This window comes from Ovis canadensis, chromosome 18, assembly GCF_042477335.2.
Source record: "Ovis canadensis isolate MfBH-ARS-UI-01 breed Bighorn chromosome 18, ARS-UI_OviCan_v2, whole genome shotgun sequence".
Classification (NCBI taxonomy): domain Eukaryota; kingdom Metazoa; phylum Chordata; class Mammalia; order Artiodactyla; family Bovidae; genus Ovis; species Ovis canadensis.
In genome coordinates, this window is record NC_091262.1 from 13,306,078 (window position 1) to 13,331,327 (window position 25,250).

The following is a 25,250-nucleotide window of genomic DNA, read 5'->3' on the forward strand; positions in this document are numbered from 1 at the left end:
GGAATGGTGGCATGACGCTGGAGTTCCTCTCGCCTTTCCTGTGGAGAGCGCCTCCTCTTGAGATGCGACGGGAATGCCCGGAATTCTTTCCCGACCAAGCCGCGAAAGGGTCCCACATCTCAAGCTACGAGGAGGAAACAGGGCTCCTCTGGATGTGCGCTGGACCCTCGTGCGTCCTCTAGAGTGGAGACGGGTATGTCGGGGAACTTCTTGAGTTGCAGCAAGGGTGTGAAGGAACGTTTGAATGTTCCAGAGGTTAGGTGTGATTAGCCTCGAAGAGCCGCAGCGAAAATGGGACTCATCTCGCCTGAAGGGCAAACCTCCTGGATTTTCTCGAGTTGCGGAAGGTGCTGTCGACTTAAGGTGGGGACCTCAGGGACCCGCTCTGGTGGCCTCAGGAAAGGCCAGTCCCCATTCGAATTGCTCGGGGGCCTCTCGGGATTCCTCTACCTTCTATGCCGGGGCCTAAGACCTTGTGTGGAGTAGGGGTCGGAACATGAGGTTTCCTCTCCAGTGCTGACATGGATCTTGGGGTACTTCTGGAGTCTCCCCAGGGGAGTAAGTCCTCGTCTCGAATGGGGGCATGCACGTGCGCTTTCCTCCAGAGCTGTAGCAGCAGTGTCACGCTTCCCATCGACTGGATCAAGGGATATGTTGCTTTCCTTCGAGGCTTTCCCACGAGGCTTTCCCACAGGGCTGTCCCACATGCCACAGTGGTGGGAGTCGATCTTCGCCGTGAAATTCGAGGCAGTGCAGGGAAAACAGGTTCCTCTGGAATGGACTGAGACATCTGGGGGACTCTAGGAATGGTGGCACGACGCTGGAGTTCCTCTCGCCTTTCCTGTGGAGAGCACCTCCTTCTTGATATGGGACGGGAATGCACAGAATTCTTTCCCGACCAAGCAGGGAAAGGATCCCTCATCTCGATATACGAGGCGGAAACGGGGCTCCTTTGGATGTGGGCGGGACCCTCGTGCGTCCTCTAGATGGGAGGCTGGTAAGTCAGGCAACTTCTTGAGTTGCAGCAAGGGTGTGAAGGACCTTTTGGAAGTTTCAGAGGTTAGGTGTGATTAGCTTCGAGAAGCCTCAGCGGAAATGGGCCTCATCTCGCCTGGAGGGGAGAACCTCCTTTATTTTCTCGAGTTGCGGCAGGTGCTCTCGACTTACGACGGGGACCTCAGGGACCCGCTCTGGTGGCCTCACGAAAGGCCAGTCCCCATGCGAGTTGCTCGCGGGCCTCTCGGGGTTCCTCTCCCTTCGATGCCGGGGCCTAAGACCTTGTGTGGAGTCAGGTCCGGAACCTAAGGATTCCTCTCCAGTGCTGACATGGATCTTGGGGTACTTCTGGTGTCTCCCCAGCGGAGTAAGTCCTCGTCTCAAATGGGGGCATGGACGTGCGCTTTCCTCCAAAGCTGTAGCAGTAGTGTCACGCTTCCCATCGCCTGGATCAAGGGATCTGTGGCTTTCCCTAGAGGCTTTCGCTCGAGGCTTTCCCACGAGGCTTTCCCACAGGGCTGTCCCACGTGCCACCGTGGTGTGAGTCGATCCTCGGCGTGAAAGTCAAGGCAGTGCAGGGAAAACAGGTTCCTCTGGAATGGACTGAGACATCTGGGGGACTCTTGGAATGGTGGCACGACGCTGGAGTTCCTCTCGCCTTTCCTGTGGAGAGCGCCTCCTCTTGAGATGCGATGGAAATGCGAGGAATTCTTTCCCGACCAAGGAGGGAAAGGATCCCTCATCTCGATCTATGAGGCGGAAACTGGGCTCCTTTGGATGTGCGTGGGACCCTCGTGCTTCCTCTAGATGGGAGACTGGTATGTCAGGCAACTTCTTGAGTTTCAGCAAGGGTGTGAAGGACCTTTTGGAAGTTCCAGAGGTTAGGTGTGATTAGCTTTGAGAAGCCTCAGCGGAAATGGGCCTCATCTCGCCTGGAGGGGAGAACCTCCTTTATTTTCTCGAGTTGCGGCAGGTGATCTCGACTTACGACGGGGAACTCAGTGACCCGCTCTGGTGGCCTCACGAAAGGCCAGTCCCCATGCGAGTTGCTCGCGGGCCTCTCGGGGTTCCTCTCCCTTCGATGCCGGGGCCTAAGACCTTGTGTGGAGTCAGTCCGGAACCTGAGGATTCCTCTCCAGTGCTGACATGGTTCTTGGGGTACTTCTGGAGTCTCCCCACGGGAGTAAGTCCTCGTCTCAAATGGGGGCATGGACGTGCGCTTTCCTCCAGAGCGGTAGCAGCAGTGTCACGCTTCCCATCGCCTGGATCAAGGGATCTGTGGCTTTCCCTCGAGGATTTCCCACGAGGCTTTCCCACAGGGCTGTCCCACGTGCCACCGTGGTAGGAGTCGATCCTCGGCGTGAAAGTCGAGGCAGTGCAGGGAAAACAGGTTCCTCTGGAATGGACTGAGACATCTGGTGGACTCTTGGAATGGTGGCACGAGGCTGGAGTTCCTCTCGCCTTTCCTGTGGAGAGCGCCTCCTCTTGAGATGCGACGGAAACGCCGGGAATTCTTTCCCGACCAAGCAGGGAAAGGATCCCTCATCTCAAGCTGCGAGGTGGAAACGGGGCTCATCTGGATGTGGGCGGGACCCTCGTGCTTCCTCTAGAATTGAGAAGGATATGGCGGGGAACTTCATGAGTGGCAGCAAGGGTGTGAAGGACGTTTTGGAATTTCCAGAGTTTAGGTGTGATTAGCCTCGAGACGCCTCAGCGGTAATAGGCCTCATCTAGCCTGGAGGAGAGACCTCCTGGATTTTCTCAAGTTGCGGCAGGTGCTCTCGACTTGCGACGGGGACCTCAGGTATCCGCTCTGGTTGCCTCTGGAAAGGCCAGTCCCCATTCGAATTGCTCGGGGGCCTCTCGGGGTTCCTCTCCCGACTATGCTGGGGCCTAAGACCTTGTGTGGAGTCGGGGCCGTAACCGGGGGATTCGTCTCCATTCCTGACATGGATCTTGGGGTACTTCTGGAGTCTCCCCAGGGAAGTAAGTCCTCGTTTCGAATGGGGGAATGCACGTGCGCATTTCTGCAGAGCGGTAGTAGCAATGTCACGCTTCCCGTCGCGACAATCAAGGGATCTGTGGCTTTCCCTCTAGGCTTTCCCACGAGGCTTTCCCACAGAGGTGTCCCACGTGCCACCGTGGTTGAGTCGATGCTCCTCAAGAAAGTCGAGGCAGTGCAGGGAAAACAGGTTCCGCTGGAATGGACTGAGACATCTCGGGGACTCTGGGAATGGTGGCACGACCCTGGAGTTCCTCTCGTCTTTCCTGTGGAGAGCGCCTCCACTTGAGATGCATCGGGAACTCCCAGAATTCTTTCCCAAACAAGCAGCAAAAGGGTCCCACATCTCGAGCTACGAGGAGGAAACAGGGCTCCTCTGGATGTGCGCTGGACACTCGTGCGTCCTCTAGAGTGGAGACGGGTATGTCGGGGAACTTCTTGAGTTGCAGCAAGGGTGTGAAGGAACTTTTGAAGGTTCCAGAGGTTAGGTGTGATTAGCCTCGAAGAGCCGAAGCGAAAATGGGACTCATATCGCCTGAAGGGCAAACCTCCTGGATTTTCTCGAGTTGCTGCAGGTGCTGTCGACTTAAGGTGGGGACCTCAGGGACCCGCTCTGGTGGCCTCAGGAAAGGCCAGTCCCCATTCGAATTGCTCGGGGGCCTCTCGGGCTTCCTCTCCCTTCGTTGCCGGGGCCTAAGACCTTGTGTGGAGTCAGTCCGGAACCTGAGGATTCCTCTCCAGTGCCTACATGGATCTTGGGGTACTTCTGGAGGCTCCCCAGGGGAGTCAGTCCTCGTCTCGAGAGGAGGCATGCACGTGTGCCTTCCTTCCGACCTGTAGCAGCAGTGTCACGCTTCCCGTTGGGTCGATCAGGGGATCTGTGGCTTTCCCTCAAGGCTTTCCCACGAAACTTTCCCACGAGGCTTTCCCACAGGGCTGTCCCACGTGCCACCATGGTGGGACTCGATCCTCGGCGTGAAAGTCGAGGCAGTGCAGGGAAAACAGGTTCCTCTGGAATGCACTGAGACATCTGGGGACTCTTGAAATGGTGGCACGACCCTGGAGTTCCTCTCGCCTTTCCTGTGGAGAGCGCCTCCTCTTGAGATGCATCGGGAACTCCCAGAATTCTTTCCCAAACAAGCAGCAAAAAGGTCCCACATCTCGAGCTACGAGGAGGAAACAGGGCTCCTCTGGATGTGCGCTGGACCCTCGTGCGTCCTCTAGAGTGGAGACGGGTATGTCGGGGAACTTCTTGAGTTGCAGCAATGGTGTGAAGGACCTTTTGGAAGTTTCAGAGGTTAGGTGTGATTAGCTTCGAGAAGCCTCAGCGGAAATGGGCCTCATCTCGCCTGGAGGGGAGAACCTCCTTTATTTTCTCGAGTTGCGGCAGGTGCTCTCGACTTACGACGGGGACCTCAGGGACCCGCTCTGGTGGCCTCACGAAAGGCCAGTCCCCATGCGAGTTGCTCGCGGGCCTCTCGGGGTTCCTCTCCCTTCGATGCCGGGGCCTAAGACCTTGTGTGGAGTCAGGTCCGGAACCTAAGGATTCCTCTCCAGTGCTGACATGGATCTTGGGGTACTTCTGGTGTCTCCCCAGCGGAGTAAGTCCTCGTCTCAAATGGGGGCATGGACGTGCGCTTTCCTCCAAAGCTGTAGCAGCAGTGTCACGCTTCCCATCGCCTGGATCAAGGGATCTGTGGCTTTCCCTAGAGGCTTTCGCTCGAGGCTTTCCCACGAGGCTTTCCCACAGGGCTGTCCCACGTGCCACCATGGTGTGAGTCGATCCTCGGCGTGAAAGTCAAGGCAGTGCAGGGAAAACAGGTTCCTCTGGAATGGACTGAGACATCTGGGGGACTCTTGGAATGGTGGCACGACGCTGGAGTTCCTCTCGCCTTTCCTGTGGAGAGCGCCTCCTCTTGAGATGCGATGGAAATGCGAGGAATTCTTTCCCGACCAAGGAGGGAAAGGATCCCTCATCTCGATCTATGAGGCGGAAACTGGGCTCCTTTGGATGTGCGTGGGACCCTCGTGCTTCCTCTAGATGGGAGACTGGTATGTCAGGCAACTTCTTGAGTTTCAGCAAGGGTGTGAAGGACCTTTTGGAAGTTCCAGAGGTTAGGTGTGATTAGCTTTGAGAAGCCTCAGCGGAAATGGGCCTCATCTCGCCTGGAGGGGAGAACCTCCTTTATTTTCTCGAGTTGCGGCAGGTGCTCTCGACTTACGACGGGGACCTCAGTGACCCGCTCTGGTGGCCTCACGAAAGGCCAGTCCCCATGCGAGTTGCTCGCGGGCCTCTCGGGGTTCCTCTCCCTTCGATGCCGGGGCCTAAGACCTTGTGTGGAGTCAGTCCGGAACCTGAGGATTCCTCTCCAGTGCTGACATGGTTCTTGGGGTACTTCTGGAGTCTCCCCACGAGAGTAAGTCCTCGTCTCAAATGGGGGCATGGACGTGCGCTTTCCTCCAGAGCGGTAGCAGCAGTGTCACGCTTCCCATCGCCTGGATCAAGGGATCTGTGGCTTTCCCTCGAGGATTTCCCACGAGGCTTTCCCACAGGGCTGTCCCACGTGCCACCGTGGTAGGAGTCGATCCTCGGCGTGAAAGTCGAGGCAGTGCAGGGAAAACAGGTTCCTCTGGAATGGACTGAGACATCTGGTGGACTCTTGGAATGGTGGCACGAGGCTGGAGTTCCTCTCGCCTTTCCTGTGGAGAGCGCCTCCTCTTGAGATGCGACGGAAACGCCGGGAATTCTTTCCCGACCAAGCAGGGAAAGGATCCCTCATCTCAAGCTGCGAGGTGGAAACGGGGCTCATCTGGATGTGGGCGGGACCCTCGTGCTTCCTCTAGAATTGAGAAGGATATGGCGGGGAACTTCATGAGTGGCAGCAAGGGTGTGAAGGACGTTTTGGAATTTCCAGAGTTTAGGTGTGATTAGCCTCGAGACGCCTCAGCGGTAATAGGCCTCATCTAGCCTGGAGGAGAGACCTCCTGGATTTTCTCAAGTTGCGGCAGGTGCTCTCGACTTGCGACGGGGACCTCAGGTATCCGCTCTGGTTGCCTCTGGAAAGGCCAGTCCCCATTCGAATTGCTCGGGGGCCTCTCGGGGTTCCTCTCCCGACTATGCTGGGGCCTAAGACCTTGTGTGGAGTCGGGGCCGTAACCGGGGGATTCGTCTCCATTCCTGACATGGATCTTGGGGTACTTCTGGAGTCTCCCCAGGGAAGTAAGTCCTCGTTTCGAATGGGGGAATGCACGTGCGCATTTCTGCAGAGCGGTAGTAGCAATGTCACGCTTCCCGTCGCGACAATCAAGGGATCTGTGGCTTTCCCTCTAGGCTTTCCCACGAGGCTTTCCCACAGAGGTGTCCCACGTGCCACCGTGGTTGAGTCGATGCTCCTCAAGAAAGTCGAGGCAGTGCAGGGAAAACAGGTTCCGCTGGAATGGACTGAGACATCTCGGGGACTCTGGGAATGGTGGCACGACCCTGGAGTTCCTCTCGTCTTTCCTGTGGAGAGCGCCTCCACTTGAGATGCATCGGGAACTCCCAGAATTCTTTCCCAAACAAGCAGCAAAAGGGTCCCACATCTCGAGCTACGAGGAGGAAACAGGGCTCCTCTGGATGTGCGCTGGACACTCGTGCGTCCTCTAGAGTGGAGACGGGTATGTCGGGGAACTTCTTGAGTTGCAGCAAGGGTGTGAAGGAACTTTTGAAGGTTCCAGAGGTTAGGTGTGATTAGCCTCGAAGAGCCGAAGCGAAAATGGGACTCATATCGCCTGAAGGGCAAACCTCCTGGATTTTCTCGAGTTGCCGCAGGTGCTGTCGACTTAAGGTGGGGACCTCAGGGACCCGCTCTGGTGGCCTCAGGAAAGGCCAGTCCCCATTCGAATTGCTCGGGGGCCTCTCGGGCTTCCTCTCCCTTCGTTGCCGGGGCCTAAGACCTTGTGTGGAGTCAGTCCGGAACCTGAGGATTCCTCTCCAGTGCCTACATGGATCTTGGGGTACTTCTGGAGGCTCCCCAGGGGAGTCAGTCCTCGTCTCGAGAGGAGGCATACACGTGTGCCTTCCTTCCGACCTGTAGCAGCAGTGTCACGCTTCCCGTCGGGTCGATCAGGGGATCTGTGGCTTTCCCTCAAGGCTTTCCCACGAAACTTTCCCACGAGGCTTTCCCACAGGGCTGTCCCACGTGCCACCATGGTGGGACTCGATCCTCGGCGTGAAAGTCGAGGCAGTGCAGGGAAAACAGGTTCCTCTGGAATGGACTGAGACATCTGGGGACTCTTGAAATGGTGGCACGAACCTGGAGTTCCTCTCGCCTATACTGTGCAGAGCGCCTCCTCTTGAGATGTGACGGGAACACCAGAATTCTTTCGAGACAAAGCAGGGAAAGAATCTGTTATCTCGAGCTTGGAGGTGGAATCGGGGCTCCTCTGGACGTGGGCGGGACCCTCGTGCTTCCTCTCGAGTCGAGACGGGTATGTCAGGGAATTCCTTGAGTTGCAGCAAGGGTGTGAAGGACCCTTTTGAAGTTCCAGAGATTATGTGTGATTACCCTCGAGAAGCCTCAGTGGTATTGGGCCTCATCTCGCCTGGAGGGGAGAACCTCCTGGATTTTCTCGAGTTGCGGCAGGCGCTCTCAACTTACGATGGTGACCTCAGGGACCCGCTCTGGTGGCCTTATGAATGGCCTGTCCCCATGCAAGTTGCAAGGGGGCCTCTCGGGATTCCCCTCCCGTCAATGCCGGGGGGCCTAAGACCTTGTGTGGAGTCGGAACCGGAACCTGAGGATTCCACTCCAGTGCTGACATGGATCTTGGGGTTCTTCTGAAGTCTGCACAGGGGAGTCAGTCCTCGTCTGGAGTGGGGGCATGCACATGCGCTTTCCTCCCGATCTGTTGCAGCAGTGTCACACTTCCCGTCGCATGGATCAAGGAATCTGTGGCTATTCCTCGAGGCTTTCCCAGGAGTCTTTCCCAAGAGGCTTTCCCACAGGGCTGTCCCACGTACCACCGTGGTGTGAGTCGATCCTAGGCGTGAAAGTCGATGCAGTGCAGGGAAAACAGGTTCCTCTGGAATGGACTGAGACATCTGGGGGACTCTTGGAATGGTGGCACGACCCTGGAGTTCCTCTCGCCTTTCCTGTGGAGGGTGCCTCCTCTTGAGATGCGCCGGGAATGCCGGGAATTCTTTCCCGAACAAGCTGGGAAAGGATCCCTCCTCTCGAGGTACGAGGCGGAAACGGGGCTCCTCTGGACTTGGGCGGGACCCTCGTGCTTCCTCTCGAGTGGAGACGGGTATGTCAGGGAACTTCTTGAGTTGCAGCAAGGGTGTGAAGGACCCTTTGGAAGTTCCAGAGGTTAGGTGTGATTAGCCTCGAGACGCCTCAGCGGAAATGGTCCTCTTCTTGACTGGAGGGGAGAAACTCCTGGTATTCCTCGAGTTGCGGCAGGTGCTCTCGACTTACGACGGAGTCTCAGGGACCCGCTCTGGTGGCCTCAGGAAAGGCCAGTCCGCTGGCGAGTTGCTAGGGGGCCTCTCGGGGTTCCTCACCCGTCGATGCTGGGGCCCAAGACCTTATGTGGAGTCCGGGCCTAAACCTGAGGATTCGTCTCTAGAGCTGACATGGACATTGGGGTACTTCTGAGTCTCCCAGGGGAGTCAGTCCTCGTCTCGAGTGGAGGCATGCACGTGCGCTTTCGTCCGAGCTGTAGCAGCAGTGTTACGATTTCCATCGTGTGGATCAAGGATCTGTGCTTTCCCTCGAGGTTTTCCCACGAGGCTTTCCCACAGGGATGTCCCACGTGCCACCATGGTGTGAGTTGATCCTCGGCGGGAATGTCGAGGCAGTGCAGGGAGAACAGATTCCTCTGGATTGGACTGAGACATGTGGGGGACACTAGGAATGGTGGCACGACCCTGGAGTTCCTCTCGCCTTTCCTGTGGAGAGCGCCTCCTCTTGAGATGCGACGGGAATGCCAGCAATTCTTTCCCGACCATGCAAGGAAAGGATCGGTCATCTCGAGCTACGAGGCGGAAACGGGGCCCCTCTGGACGTGGGCGGGACCCTCATGCTTCCTCTTGAGTGGAGACGGGTATGTCAGGGAACTTCTTGAGTTGCAGCAACGGTGTGAAGGACCCTGTGAAATTTCCAGAGGTTAGGTGTGATTAGCCTCGAGTCTCCTCATCGGAAATAGGCCTCATCTCGCCTGGAGGGGAGAACCTCCTGGATTTTCTCGAGTTGTGGCAGTTGCTCTCGACTTACAACGGGAAACTCAGTGACCCGCTTTGGTGGCCTCAGGAAAGGCCAGTCCCCATGCGAGTTGCTAGGGGGCCTCTCAGGATTCCTCTCCCGTCGATGCTGGGCCTATGACCTTGCGTGGAGTCGGGGCCAGAACCTGAGGATTCCTCTCCAATGCTGACATGGATCTTGGGGTATTTCTGGAGTCTCCCCAGGGGAGTCAGTCGTCGTCTCCACTTGGGGCATGCAAATGGGCTTTCATCCCGATCTGTTGCATCAGTGTCACACTTCCCGTCGCGTGGATCAAGGGGTCTGTGGCTTTCCCTCGAGGCTTTCCCACAAGGCTTTCCCATGAGGCTTTTCCACAGGGCTGTCCCACGTGCCACCATCTTGTGAGTCAATCCTAGGCATGAAAGTCTAGCCAGTGCAGGGAAAACAGTTTTCTCTTGAATGGACTGAGACATCTAGGGGACGCTTGGAATGGTGGCACGACCCTGGAGTTCCTCTCGCCTTACCTGTGGAGAGTGCCTCCTCTTGACATGGGACGGGAACGCCGGGAATTCTTTCCCGAACAAGCAGGAAAAGGATCCCAGATCCTGAGCTACAGGGCGGAAATGGGGCTCCTGTGGATGTGGGCGGGAACCTCGTGCTTCCTCTCTAGTGGAGACGGGTATGTCGGGGAACTTCTTGAGCTGCAGCACAGTGTGACGGATCCTGTGGAAGTTCCAGAGGTTAGGTGAGATTAGTCTGTAGACGCTTCAGGGGAAATGGGCCTCTTCTCGCCTGGAGGGGAGAACCTCCTGGATTTTCTCGAGTTGCAGCAGGTGCTCTCGACTTAAGATGGGGACCTCAGGAACCCGCTCTGGTGGCCTCGGCAAAGGCCAATCCCCATGCGAATTGGTAGGGTGACTCTCGGGATTCCTCTCCCGTCGATCTCGGTGCCTAAGACCTTGTGTGGAGTCGGGGCTGGAACCTGAGGATTCTGCTCCAGTGCGGACATGGATCTTGGTGTTCTTTTGGAGTCTCCACAGGGGAGTCAGTTTTCGGCTCCAGATGGTGCAGACACGAGCGCTTTCTGCCCGAGCTGTAGCAGAAGTGTTACGCTTCCCGTCGCGTGGAGCGCTTCCCGTCGCGTGGAGCGCTTCCCGTCGCGTGGATCAAGTGATCTGTGGCTTTCCTCGAGGCTTTCCCACGAGGCTTTCCCACGAGGCTTTCCCACAGAGCTGTCCCACGTGCCACCGTGTTGTGAGGCGAACCTCGGCGTGAAACTCGAGGCAGTGCAGGGAAAACAGGTTCCTCTGGAATGGACTGAGATATCTGGGGGACTCTTGGAATGGTGGCACGACCTTGAAGTTCTTCTCGCCTTTCCTGTGGAGAATGCCTCCTCTTGAGATGCGACGGGAACGCCGGGAATTCTTTCCCGAACAAACAGGGAAAGGATCCCTCATCTCGAGCTACAGGGCGGAAACGGGGCTCCTCTGGATGTTGGCGGGACCCTCGTGCTTCCTCTCGAGTGGAGAAGGGAATGTCGGGGAACTTCTTGAGTTGCAGCAAGGGTGTGAAGGACCCTTTCGAAGTTCCAGAGGTTAGGTGTGATTAGCCATGAGACGCCTCAGCGGAAATGGGCCTCAACTCGCCTGCAGGGAAGAACCTCCTGTATTTTCTCGAGTTGGGGCAGGTGCTCTCGACTTATGATGGGGACCTCAGGGACGCGCTCTTGTGGCCTCAGGAAAGGCCAGTCCCCTTGTGAGTTGCTGCAGGGCCTCTCGGGAATAATCTCCCGTCGATGCTGGGCTGATGACCTTGCGTGGAGTCCGGGCTGGAACCTGAGGATTCCTCTCCAGTGCTGACATGGATCTTGGGGTACTTCTGGAGTCTCCCCAGGGGAGTCAGTCCTCGGCTCGAGTGGGGGCATGCACGAGTGCTTTCCTCCTGAGCTGTAGCAGCAATGTCATGCTTCCCGTCGCGGGGATCATGGGATCTGTGGCACTCCCTCGAGGCTTTCCCATGAGGCTTTCCAACGAGGCTTTCCCACAGGGCTGTCCCACGTTCCACTGTGGTGTGAGTCGAACCTCGGCGTGAAAATCGAAGCAGTGCAGTTACAAAAGGTTCCTCTGGAATGGACTGAGACATCTGGGGGACACTTTGAATAGTGGCACGACCCTGGAGTTCCTCACGCCTTTCCCGTGGAGAGGGCCTTCTCTTGAGATGCGACAGGAACGCCGGGAATTATTTCCCGACCAAGCAGGGAAAGGATAGCTCATCTCGAGCTACGAGGCGAAACCTGGGCTCCTCTGGATGTGGGCGGGAACCTATTGCTTCCTCTTGAGAGGAGACGGGTATGTCGGGGAACTTCTTGAGTTGCAGCAAGGGTGTGAAGGACCCTTTGGAAGTTTCAGAGGTTAGCTGTGATTAGCCTCGAGACGCCTCTGCGGTAATGGGCCTCATCTCGCCTGGAGGGGAGAAACTCCTGGATTTTCTCGAGTTGCGGCAGGTGCTCTCAACTTTCGACCGGGATCTCATGGACCAGCTCTGGTGGCCTCAGGAAAGGCCAGTCCCCATGCGAGTTGTTAGGGGGCCTCTGGGATTCCTCTCCAGTCGATGCCGGGGCCAAAAACGTTGTGTGGTGTCGGGGCCGGAACCTCAGGATTGCTCTCCAGTGCTGACATGGATCTTGGGGTACTTCTGGAGTCTCCCCAGGGGAGTCAGTGCTCGACTCGAGTGGGGGCATGCATGAGCGCTTTCCTCCCGAGCTGTAGCAGCAGTGTAACGCTTCCTGTCGCGTGGATCAAGGGATCTGTGGCTTTCTCTCGAGGCTTTCCCACGAGGCTTTCCCACGAGGCTTTCACACAGGGCTTTCCCACGTGCCACCGTGGTGTGAGTCGATCCTCGGTGTGCAAGTCGAGGCAGTGCAGGGAAAACAGGTTCCTCTGCAATGGACTGACATCAGGGGGACTCTTGGAATGGTAGCACGACCCTGGAGTTCCTCTCGCCTTTCCTGAGAAGAGTGCCTCCTCTTGACATGCGACGGGAACGCCGGGAATTCTTTCCGGCCCAGCAGGTAAAGGATCCCTCATCTCGAGCTATGAGGCGGAAACGGGGCTCCTCTGGATGTGGGTGGGATTCTCATGATTCTTCGCGAGTGGAGACGGGTATGTCCAGGAACTTCTTGAGTTGCAGCAAGGGTGTGAAGGACCCTTTGGAAGTTCCAGAGGTTAGGTGTGATTAGCCTCGAGACACCTCAGCAGAAATGGGCCTCATCTCGCCTGGAAGGGAGAACCTCCTGGATTTTCTCGAGTTTCAGCAGGTGCTCTCGACTTACGACAGGGACCTCAGGGACCCACTCTGGTAGCCTCAGGAAAGGCCAGGCCCACTGCGAGTTGATAGGGGGTCTCTCGGGACTCCTCTCCCATCGATGCTGGGACCTAAGACCTTGTGTGGAGTTGGGGCCGGATCCTGAGGATTCCTCTCCAGTGCTGACATGGATGTTGGGGTACTTCTGGAGTCTCACCAGCAGAGTCATTCCCCGTCTTGAGTGAGGACATACACGTGCGCTTTCCTCCGGAGCTGTAGCAGCAGTTGCATGCTTCCCGTCGCTTGGAACATCAGATCTGCAGCTTTTCCTCTAGGTTTTCCCACGAGGCTTTTCCATTTGGCTTTCCCACAGGGCTCTCCCACGTGCCACCGTGGTGTGAGTCGATCCTCGGCGTAAAAGTCGTTGCAGTGTAGGAAAAACAGGTTCCTCTGGAATGGACTGAGACATCTGGGGGACTCTTGGAATAGTGGCGACCCTAGAGTTCCTCTCGCCTTTCCTGTGGAGAGCGCCTTCTCTTGAGATGCGACGGGAACGCCGGGAATTTTTTCCCGACCAAGCAGGGAAAGGATAGCTCATCTCGAGCTCCAAGGTGGAAACGGGGCTCCTCTGGAGGTGGGCGGAACGCTATTGCTTCCTTTCGAGTGGAGACGGGTATGTCGGGGAACTTCTTGAGTTGCAGCAAGGGTGTCACGGACCCTTTGGAAGTTTCAGAGTTTAGGTGTGATTAGCCTCGAGACGCCTCAGCGGAAATGGGCCTCATCTCGCCTGGAGGGGAGAAACTCCAGGATTTTTTGGACTTGGGGCAGGTGCTCTCGGCTTGCTACAGTGACCTCAGGGACCCGCTCTGGTGGCCTCAGGAAACGCCAGTCCCCATGCGAGTTGCTAGGGGGCCTCTCGGGATTCCTCTGCCATCCATTCCGGGGTCTAAAACCTTGTGTGGAGTCGGGGCCGGAACATGAGGATTTCTCTCCAGTGCTGACATGGATCTTGGGGTACTTCTGGAGTCTCCCCAGGGGAGTCAGTCCTCGGCTCGAGTCGGGGGAAGCACATGCGCCTTCCTCTCGAGCTGTAGTAGCAGTGTCACGCTTCCCCTCGCGTAGATCAAGGGTTCTGTGGCTTTCCCTCGAAGCTTTCCCAGGCGGCTTTCCCACGAGGCTTTCCCTAAGGGCTGTCCCCCGTGCCACCGTGGTGTGAGTCGATCCTCGGCGTGAAAGTCGAGGCAGTGCAAGGAATAAAGGTTTCTCTGTAATGGACTGAGATGTCGGGGGACTCTTGTAATGGTGGCACGACCCTGGGGTTCCTTTCGCCTTTCCTGTGGAGAGCGCCTCCTCCTGAGTTGCGACGGGAACGCCGGGTATTTTATCCCAACCAAGCAGGGAACGGATCCCTCCTCTCGAGCTACGAGGTGGAAACGGGGCTCCTCTGGATGTGGGTGGGATTCTCGTGATTCCTCTCGAGTGGAGACGGGTATGTCGGGGAACTTCTTGAGTTGCAGCAATGGTGTGAATGACCCTGCGGAAATTCCAGAATTTAGGTGTGCTTAGCCTCGAGACACCTCAGTGGAAATGGGCCTCATCTCGCCTGGATGGGAGAACCTCCTGGCTTTTCTCGAGTTGGGGCAGGTGCTCTCGACTTACGATGGGCACCTCAGGGAAATGCTCTGGTGGCCTCAGGAAAGGCCAGTCCCCATGCGAGTTGCTAGGGGGCCTCTCGAGATTCCTCTCCCATCGATTCCGGGGCCTAGGACCTTGTGTGAAGTCGGGGCCAGAACCTGAGGATTCCTCTCAAGTGCTGACATGGAACTTGGGGTACTTCTGGAGTCTCCCCAGCGGAGACAGGTCTCGTCTCCAATGAGGGCATGCACGTGCCCTCTCCTTCCAAGCTGTAGCAGCAGTGTCATGCTTCCCATCGCGTGGATTAATGGATCTGTGCCTTTCCCTCCAGGCTTTCTCAAAGGGCTGTCCCACGTGCCACCGCGGTGTGAGTCTATCCTTGGCATGAAAGTCGAGGCAGTGCAGGGAAAACAGGTTCCTCTGGAATGGACTGAGTCATCTGGTGGACTCTTGGAATGGTGTCACGACCCTGGAGTTCCTCTCACCTTTCCTGTGGATAGCGCCTCCTCTTCAGATGTGTCGGGAACGCCGGGAAGTCTTTCCCAAACAAGCAGGGAAAGGATCCCACATCTCTAGCTACAGGGAGGAAAGTGGGCTCCTCTGGATGTGGGCGGGACCCTCGTGCTTCCTCTCGAGTGGAGACGGGTATGTTGGGGAACTTCTTGAGTTGCAGCAAGGGTGTGAATGACCCTGTGGCAGATCCAGAGGTTTGGTGTGATTAGCCTCCAGACGCCTCAGGGAATTGGGCCTCATCTCACCTAGAGGGGAGAACCTCCTGGATTTTCTCGAGTTGCGGCAGGTGCTCTCTACTTACGACGGGGACCTCAGGCACCCGCTCTGATGGCCTCAGGAAAGGCCATTCCCCATGCGAGTCGCTAGGGGGCCTTTCGGGATTCCTCCCCCATCGATGCCAGGTCCTAAGACCTTGTGTGGAATCGGGGCCGGAACCTGAGGTTTACTCTCCACTGCTGAAACGTTTTTTGGGGTACTTCTGGAGTCTCCCCAGGGGAGTCAGTCTTCGTCTCGAGTGGGGGCATGCACGTGCGTTTTCCTCCCGATCTGTTGCAGCAGTGTCACGCTTCCCGTTGCGTGGATAAAGGGATCTGTGGCTTTCCCTCGAGGCTTTCCCACGATGCTTTCCCACGAGGCTTTCCCACAGGGCTGTCCCACGTGACACCGCGGTGTGAGTCCATCCTCAGCATGAAAGTCAAGGCAGTGCAGGGAAAAAAGGTTCCTCTGGAATGGACTCAGACATCTGGGGGACTCTTGGAATGGTGGCACGACCCTGGAGTTCCTCTCGCCTTTCCTGTGGAGAGCGCCTCATCTTGAGATGCGACGGGAACACTTGGAATTCTTTCCCGACCATGCAGGGAAAGGACCGTTCATCTCGATTTTCGAGGCGGAATTGGGGCTGTGGACGTGAGGGGGACCTTCGTGCTTCCTCTTGAGTGGAGACCGGTATGTCAGGGAATTCCTTGAGTTGCAGCAAGGGTGTGAAGGACTCTTTCGAATTTCCAGAGGTTAGGTGTGATTAGCCTCTAGAAGCCTCAGCGGAAATGGGCCTCATCTCGCCTGGAGGGGAGAACCTCCTGGATTTTCTCGAGTTGCAGCAGGTGCTCTCGACTTACGATGGTGACCTCAGGGACCCGCTCTGGTGGCCTCATGAATGTCCATTCCCCATGTGCGTTGCAAGGGGGCCTCTTGGGATTCCTTTCCCGTCGATGCTGGGGGGCCTAATACCTTGTGTGGTGTCGGAACCGGAACCTGAGGATTCTGCTCCAGAGCTGACATGGATCTAGGGGTTCTTCTGAAGTCTCGCCACTGGAGTCAGTCCTCGTCTGGATTGGCGGCATGCACGTGCACTTTCCTGCCGATCTTTAGCAGCAGTGTCACTCTTACCGTCGCGTGGATCAAGGGATCTGTGGCTTTCAATCGAGGCTTTCCCAAGAGGCTTTCCCACGTGGCTGTCCCACAGGGCTGTCCCACATGCCACCGTGGTGTGAGTCGATCTTCTGCGTGAAAGTCGAGGCAGTACAGGGAAAACAGGCTCTTCTGGAATGGACTGAGACATCTGGGGGACTCTTGGAGTGGTGGCACGACCCTGGAGTTCCTCTCGCTTTTCCTGTGGAAAGCGCCTCCTCTTCAGATGCGACGGGAACGCCTGGAATTCTTTCCCGAAGAAGCAGGGAAAGGATGCGTCATCTCGAGCTACATTGCGGAAACGGGGCTCCTCTGGATGTGGGTGGGACCCTTGTGCTTCCTCTCGAGTGGAGACAGGAATGTCGGAGAACTTCTTGAGTTGCTTCAAGGCTGTGAAGTATCCTGTGGAAGTTCCAGAGGTTAGGTGTGATTAGCCTTTAGACGCCTCATTGGAAATGGGCCTCATCTCGCCTGGAGGGGGAACCTGTTGAATTTTCTCGAGTTGCGGAAGGTGCTCTCGACTTATGACGGGCACCTCAGGAACCCGCTCTGGTGTCCTCAGGAAAGGCCAGTCCCCATGCGAGTTGCTAGGGGGCCTCTCGGATTCCTCTCCCGTTGATCCCGGGGCTTAAGGCCTCCTGTGAAGTCCGGGCCAGAACTGAGGATTGCTCCCCAGTGCTGTCATGGATCTTGGGGTACTTCTGGAGTCTCCCAAGGGGAGTCAGTCCTCGTCTCAAGTGGGGGCATGCACGTGCACTTTCCTCCGTAGTTGTAGCAGCAGTGTCACGCTTCCCATCGCGTGGATCAAGGGATCTGTGGCTTTCCCTCGAGGCTTTCCCACGAAGCTTTCCCACAGGGCTGTTCCACGTTCCACCATGGTGTGAGTCGATCATTGGCGTGAATGTCGAGCAGTGCAGGGAAAACAGATTCCAGTGGAATGGACTGAGACATCTGGGGCAGTCTTGGAATGGTGGCATGACCCTGGAGTTCCTCTCGCCTTTCCTGTGGAGGGCGCCTCCTCTTGTGTTGCGACTGGATCGCCGAGAATTCTTTCTGACCCAGCAGGGAAAGGATCCCTCACCTCAAGCTTCGAGGTGGAAACGGGGCTCCTTTGGTTGTGGGCGGGACCCTCGTTTTTCTTTTTGAGTGAAGACGGGTATGTCGGGGAACTTCTTAAGTTGCAGCAAGGGTGTGAAGGTCCCTTTGGAATTTGCAGAGATAAGGTGTGATTAGCCTCGAGATGCCTCAACGGAAATGGGTCTCAACTCGCCTGGAGGGGAGAACCTCCTGTATATACTAGAGTTGCGGCAGGTGCTCTCGACTTTTGACTGGTGGCCACAGGAAAGGCCACACCCCATGCGAGTTGCTAGGGAGCCTCTCGGGTTTCCTTTCCCGTCGATGCTGGGGCCTAAGTCCTTGTGTGGACTCAGGACAGGAAACTGATGATTCCTCTGCAGTGCTGACATGGATCTTGGGGTATTTCTGAAGTCTCCCCAGGGGAGTCAGTCCGCGTCTCGAGAGGAGCATCCACGTGCGCTTTCCTCCTGAGCTGTAGGAGCAGTGTCACGATACCTGTCGCATGGATTAAGGGATCTGTGGCTTTCCCTCGAGGCTTTCCCACGAGGCTTTCCCACAGGGCTGTCCCACGTGCCACCGTGGTGTGAGTCGATCCTCAGCGTGAAAGTCGAGGCAGTGCAGGGAAAACAGGTTCCTCTGGAATAGACTGAGACATCTGGGGGACTCTTGGAATGTTGGCACATCCCTGGAGTTCCTCTCGCCTTTCCTGTGTAGAGTGTCTCCTCTTGAGATGGGACGGGAACGCCGGGAATTCTTCCCCGACCAAGCAGGGAAAGGATCCCTAATCTCGAGCTACGAGGCGGAAACGGGGCCCCTCTGGACGTGGGCGGGACCCTCGTGCTTCCTCTCGAGTGGAGACGGGTATGTTGGGGAACTTCTTGAGTTGCAGCAAGGGTGTGAAGGTCCCTTTGGAAGTTCCAGAGGTTATGTATGATTAGCCTCGATAATCCTCAGTGAAACTGGGCCTCAACTCGCCTGGAGGGGAGAACCTCCTGGATTTTCTCGAGTTGTGGCAGGTGCTCTCGACTCATGACGGAGACCTCATGGACCCGCTCCTGTGGCCTCATGAAAGGCCAGTCCCCATGCGAGTTGCTAGGAGGCCTCTCGGGATTTCTCTCTCGTCGATCCCGGCCCTAAGACCATGAGTGGACTCGGGGCTGGAACCTGAGGATTCCTCTCCAGTGCTGACATGGATCTTGGGGTACTTCTGACGTCTCCCCAGGGGAGTAAGTTGTCGTGTCGAGTGGGTGCATGCAAGTGTATTTCCTCCCGTGCTGTAACAGCAGTGTCACGCTTCCAGTCGCGTGGATCAAGGGATCTGTGGCTTTCCCTCCAGGCTTTCACGCGAGGCTTTCCAATGAGGCTTTCCCACAGGGCTGTCCCACGTACCACCATGGTGTGAGTCGATCCTCGGGGAAAAAATCGAGGCAGTGCAGGGAAAATAGGTTCCTCTGGAATGGACTGAGACGTCTGGGGGACTCTTGGTTTGGTGGCACGACCCTGGAGTTCCTCTCGCCTTTCTTGTGGAGAGCGCCTCCTCTTGAGATGCGACGGGAACGCCGGGAATTCTTTCCCGAGGAAGCAGGGAAAGGATCCGTCATCTTGAGCCATGAGGGGGAAACGGGGCTCCTCTGGATGTGGGCGCGATCCTCGTGTTTCCTCTCAGGTGGGGACGGGTATGTCGGGGAACTTCTTGCGTTGCAGCAAGGGTGTGAAGAACACTTTGGAAGTTCCTGAAGTTAGGTGTAAGAAGCCTCGATACGCCTCAGCAGAAATGGCCCTCAACTCGCCTGGAGGGGAGAACCTCCTGGATTTTCTCGAGTTGTGGCAGGTACTCCCAACTTATGATGGGGACTTCAGGGACCCGCTCTGGCGGCCTCTGGAAAGGCCAGTCCACATGCGAGTTGCTAGGGGGCCTAGCGGGATTCCTCTCCCGTCGATGCCGGAGCCTAAGACCTTGTGTGGAGTCGGGGCCAGAACCTGAGGATTCCTCTCCAGGGCTGACATTGATCTTGGGGTAGTGCTGGAGTTTCCCCAGGGGAGTCAGTCCTCGTCTCGAATGGGGGCATGCAAGTGTATTTCCTCCCGAGCTGTAACAGCAGTGTCACGCTTCCAGTCGTGTGGATCAAGGGAACTGTGGCTTTCCCTCGAGGCTTTCCCACGAGGATTTTCCACGAGGCTCTCTACAGGGCTGTTTCACGTGCCACCGTGGTGTGAGTCGATCCTCGCCGTGAGAGTCCGGGCAGTGCAGGGAAAACAGTTTCCTCTGGAATGGACTGAGACATCTGGGGTCTCTTGGCATGGTGGCACCTCCCTGAATTCCTCTCGCCTTTCCTGTGGAGAGCGCCTCCTCTTGAGATGCGACGGGAACGCTGGGAATTCTTCCCCGACCATGCAGGGAAAGGATCCCACATCTCGAGCTACGAGGTGGAATCGGGGCTCCTCTGGATGTGGGCGGGATGCTCGTGTTTCCTCTCGAGTGGAGACCGATATGTCGGGGAACTTATTGAGTTGCAGCAGGGGTGTGAAGGACCCTTTCGAAGTTCGAGATGTTAGGTGTGATTAGCCTCGAGACGCCTCAGCGGTAATGGGCCTCATCTCGCCTGGAGGGGAGAACCTCCTGGATTTTCTCGAGTTGTGGCAGGTGCTCTCGACTTAGGACGGGGACCTCAGGGACCCAGTCTGGTTTCCTCAGGAAATTCCAGTCCCCATGCGAGTTCCTAGTGGGCCTCTCGTGATTCCTATCCTGTTGATGCCAGGGACTAAAACCTTGCGTGGGGTAGGGGCCGGAACCTGAAGATTCCTCTCCAGTGCGGACATGAATCTTGGGGAACTTCTGGAGTCTCCCCAAGGTAGTCAGTCCTCGCCTCGAGTGGGGGCATACAGGTGAGCTTTCCTCCCGTGCTGTAGCAGCAGTGTCACACTTCCGTCGCGTGGATCAATGGATCTGTGGCTTTCCCTCGAGGCTTTCCAAGGAGGCTTTCCCACAGGGCTGTCCCACGTGCCACCGTGGTTTCAGTAGATCCTCGACGTGAACGTCGAGGCAGTGCAAGGAACACAGGCTCCTCTGGAATGCACTGAGACGTCTGGGGGACTCTTGGAATGGTGGCACAACCCTGGAGTTCCTCTCGCCTTTCCTGTGGAGAGTGCCTCCTCTTGTGATGCGACGGGAACGCAGGGAATTCTTTCCGACCCAGCAGGGAAAGGATCCCTCAACTCGAGCTACGAGGCGGAAATGGGGCTCCTTCGGTTGTGGGCAGGACCCTCGTGCTTCTTCTCGAGTGGAGACGGATATGTCGGGCAACTTCTTAATTTACAGCAAGGGTGTGAAGGTCCCTTTGGAATTTGCAGAGATTAGGTGTTATTAGCCTCGAGACGCCTCAGCGGAAATGGACCTCAACTCGCCTGGAGGGGAGAACCTCCTGAATATTCTCGAGTTGCGGCAGGTGCTCTCTACTTACGACGGGGACCTCAGGGACCCGCTCTGGTGTCCTCAGGAAAGGCCACTCCCCATGCGAGTTGCTGGGGGGCCTCTCGGGATTCCTCTCTAGTCGATCCCGGCCCTAAGACCTTGTGTGGAGTCGGGGCCAGAACCTGAGGATTCCTCTCCAGGGCTGACATGGATCTTGGGGAACTTCTGGAGTCTTCCCAAGGGAGTCAGTCCTCGTCCAAGTGGGGACATGCACGTGCGCCTTCCTCCCAAGCTGTAGCAGGAGTGTCACACTTCCCGTCGTGTGGATCAAGGGATCTGTGGCTTTCCCTCGAGGCTTTCTCACGAGGCTCTCCCACAGGGCTGTCCCACCTGCCACGGAGGTGTGAGTGGATCTTCGGCGTGAAAGTCGAGGCAGTGCAGGGAAAACAGTTTCCTCTGGAATGGACTGAGACATCTGGGGAACTCTTGGAATGGTTGCACGAACCTGGAGTTCCTCTCGCCTTTCCTGTGGACCTCCCCCCTCTTGAGATTCGACGGGAACGCCGGGAATTCTTTCCCGACCAAGGAGGGAAGGGATCCGTCCTCTCGAGCTACGAGGCAGAAACAGGGCTCCTCTGGATATGGGCGCGACCCTCGTGGTTCCTCTCGAGTGGAGACGGGTATGTCGGGGAACTTCTTGAGTTGCAGCAAGGGTGTGAACGACCCTTTGGAAGATTCAGAGTTTAGGTGTGTTTAACCTCAAGACGCCTCAGCCCAAATGGGCCTCATCTCGCCTGGAAGGGAGAACCTCCTGGATTTTCTCGAGTTGCGGAAGGTGCTCTAGACTTTCGACGGGGACCTCAGGGACCCGCTCTGTTGGCAACAGGAAAGGCCAGTCCACATGCGAGTTGCTTGGGGGTCTCTTGGAAATCCTCTCCCGAGAATGCCAGGGCCTAAGACCTTGTGTGGAGTCAGGGCCAGAACCTGAGGATTTCTCTCCAGTGCTGACATGGATCTTGAAGTACTTTTGGAGAATACACAGGGAAGTGAGTTCTCGTCTCGATTGGGGGCATACTCGTGCGCTTTCCTCCCGAGCTGTAGCAGCAGTGTCACGCTTCCCGTCGCGTGGATCAAGGGATCTGTGGCTTTCCCCCGAGGCTTTCCCACGAGGCTTTCCCACAGGGCTGTCCCACGTGCCACCGTGGTGTGAGTCGATCCTCGGCGTGAAAGTCGAGGCAGTGCAGGAAAACAGGTTCCTCTGGAATGGACTGGGACATCTGGGGAAATCTGGAATTGGTGGCACGACCCTGGAGATCCTCTCGCCTTTCCTGTGGAGAGCACCTCCTCTTGAAATGCGACGGGAACGACGGGAATTCTTTCCCGACCAGGCAGGGATAGGATCCCTCATGTCGAGCTACGAGACAGAAACGGTGTTCCTCTGGATGTGGGCCGGACCGTCGTGCTTCCTCTCAACTGGAGACGGGTATGTTGGGGAACTTCTTGAGTTGCAGCAAGGGTGTGAAGGACCCTTTGGAAGTTCCAGAGGTTAGGTGTGATTAGCCTCGAGATGCCTCAGCGGAAATGGGCCTCATCTCGCCTGGAGGGGAGAACCTCCTGGATTTTCTCGAGTTACAGCAGGTGCTCTCGACTTAGGACGGGGACCTCACGGACCCGTTCTGGTGGCCTCAGGAAAGGCCAGTCTCCATGCGAGTTGCTAGGGGGCCTCTCGGGATTCCTCTCCCGTCGATGCCGGGGCCTAAGACCTTGTGTGGATGCGGGGTCGGAACCTGAGGATTCCTCTCCAGTGCTGACATGGATCTTGAGGTACTTTTGGAGAATACACAGGGAAGTCAGTTCTCGTCTCGATTGGGGGCATACTCGTGTGCTTTCCTCCCGAGCTGTAGCAGCAGTGTCACGCTTCCCGTCGCGTGGATCAAGGGATCTGTGGCTTTCCCTTGAGGCTTTCCCATGAGGCTTTCCTACAGGGCTGTCCCACCTGCCACCGTGGTGGGAGTCGATGCTCGGCGTGAAAGTCGAGGCCAGGTAGGGAAAACAGTTTGCTCTGGAATGGACTGAGATTTCTGGGGCACTCTTGGAATGGTGGCACGAACCCAGAGTTCCTCTCGCCTTTCTTGTGGAGAGCGCCTCCTCTTGAGATGCGACGGGAATGACGGGAATTCTTTCCCGACCAAGCAGGGAAAGGATCCCTCATGTCGAGCTACAAGGCAGAAACGGGGCTCCTCTGGATGTGGGCGGGACCCTCGTGCTTCCTCTCAAGTGGAGACGGGTATGTCGGGGAACTTCTTGAGTTGCAGCAAGGGTGTGAAGGACCCTTTCGAAGTTCCAGAGGTTAGGTGTGAATAGCCTCGAGTCGCCTCAGCGGAAATGGGCCTCATCTCCCTTGGAGGGGAGAACCTCCTGGATTTTCTCGAGTTGCGGCACGTGCTCTCGACTAATAACGGGGCCCTCAGGAACCCGCTCTGGTGGCCTCAGGAAAGGCCCGTCCCCATGCGAGTTGCTAGGGTGCCTCTCCGGATGCCTCTCCCATCGATGCCAGGGCCTAAGACCTTGTCTGGAGTTGGGGTCGGGACCTGAGGATTCCTCTCCAGTGCTGAGATGTACCTTGGGGTACATCTGGAGTCTCCCGAGGGGAGTCAGTCCTCGTCTCGAGTGGGGGCATGCACGTGCGCTTTCCTCCCGAGCTGTTGCAGCAGTGTCTCGCTTCCCGTCGCGTGGATCAAGGGATCTGTGACTTTCCCTCGAGGCTTTCCCACGAGGCTTTCCCACAGGGCTGTCCCACGTGCCACCGTGGTGTGAGTCGATCCTAGGCGTGAAAGTCGATGCAGTGCAGGGAAAACAGGGTCCTCTGGAATGGACTGAGACATCTGGTGGACTCTTGGAATGGTGGCACGACCCTGGAGTTCCTCTCGCCTTTCCTGTGGAGGGTGCCTTCTCTTGAGATGCGCCGGGAATGCCGGGAATTCTTTCCCGAACAAGCTGGGAAAGGATCCCTCCTCTCGAGGTACGAGGCGGAAACGGGGCTCCTCTGGATGTGGGCAGGACCCTCGTGCTTCCTCTCAAGTGGAGACAGGTATGTCAGAGAACTTCTTGAGTTGCAGCAAGGATGTGAAGGACCCTTTCAAAGTTCCAGAGGTTAGGTGTGATTAGCAACGAGAAGAGTCAGTGGAAATGGCCCTGATCTCACTTCGAGGGGTGAACCTCCTGGATTTTCTCGAGTTCCCGCAGGTGCTCTCGACTCACGACAGGGACATCATGGACCCGCTCTGGTGGCCTCAGGAAAGGCCAGTCCCCATGAGAGTTGCTAGGGGGCCTCTCGGGATTCCTCTCCCGTCCATGCTGGGACCTAAGACCTTGTGTGGAGTCGTGGCCGGAACCTGAGGATGCCTATCCAGGGCTGACATTGATCTTGGGGTACTATTGGAGTCTCCCCAGGGGAGTCAGTCCTCGTCTGGAGTGAGGGCATGCACGTGCGCTTTCCTCCCGAGCTGTAGCAGCAGTGTCACGCTTCCCGTCGCATGGATCAAGGGATCTGTGTCTTTCCCCGAGGCTTTCCCACGAGGCTTTCCCACAGGGATGTCCCACATGCCACCGTGGTGTGAGTCGATCCTCAGTGTCAAAGTTGAGGCAGTGCAGGGAAAACAGTGTCCTCTGGAATGGACTGAGACATCTGGGGGACTCTTGGAATGCTGCCACTAACCCGGAGTTCCTCTCGCCTTTCCTGTGGAGAGCACCTCCGCTTGAGATGCGAGGGGAATGCCGGGAAATGTTTCCCAACCAAGCAGGGAAGGGATCCGTCCTCTCGAGCTACGAGGCAGAAACGGGGCTTCTCTGGATATGGGCCGGACCCTCGTGGTTCCTCTGGAGTGGAGACGGGTATGTCGGGGAACTTCTTGAGTTGCAGCAAGGGTGTGAAGGACCCTTTGGAAGTTCCAGAGGGTAAGTGTGAATAGCCTCGAGACTCCCCAGGGGAGTCAGGCCTCGTCTCGAGTGGGGGCATGCACGTGCGTTTTCCTCCCGAGTGGTAGTAGCAGTGTCATGCCTCCCGTCGGGTGGATCAAGGGATCTGTGGCTTTCCCTCAAGGCTTTCCCATGAGGCTTTCCCACGAGGCTTTCCCACGAGGCTTTCCCCCAGGCCGCTCCCACGTGCCACCGGGGTGTGATTCGATCCTCGGTGTGAAAGTCGAGGCAGTGCAGGGGAAACAGTTTCCTCTGGAATGGACTGAGACATCTGGGGGACTCTTGGAACGGTGGCACGACCCTGGAGTTCCTCTCGCCTTTCCTGTGGAGAGCACCTCCTCTTGAGATGCGACGAGAACGCCGGGAATTTTTTCCCGACCAAGCAGGGAAAGGATCCCTCCTCTCGAGGTACGAGTCAGAAACGGGGCTCCTCTGGATGTGGGCTGGACCCTCGTGCTTCCTCTAATGTGGAGACGGGTATGTCGGGGAACTTCTTGAGTTGCAGCAAGGGTGTGAAGGACCCTTTAGAAGTTCCAGAGGTTCGGTGTGATTAGCCTCGAGACGCCTCAGCTGAAATGGGCCTCATCTTGCTTGGAGGGGAGAACCTCGTGGATTTACTCGAGTTGCAGCAGGTGCTCTCGACCTACAATGGGGACCTCAGGGGCCCCCTCTCGTGGACTCAGGAAAGGCCAGTCCCCATGCG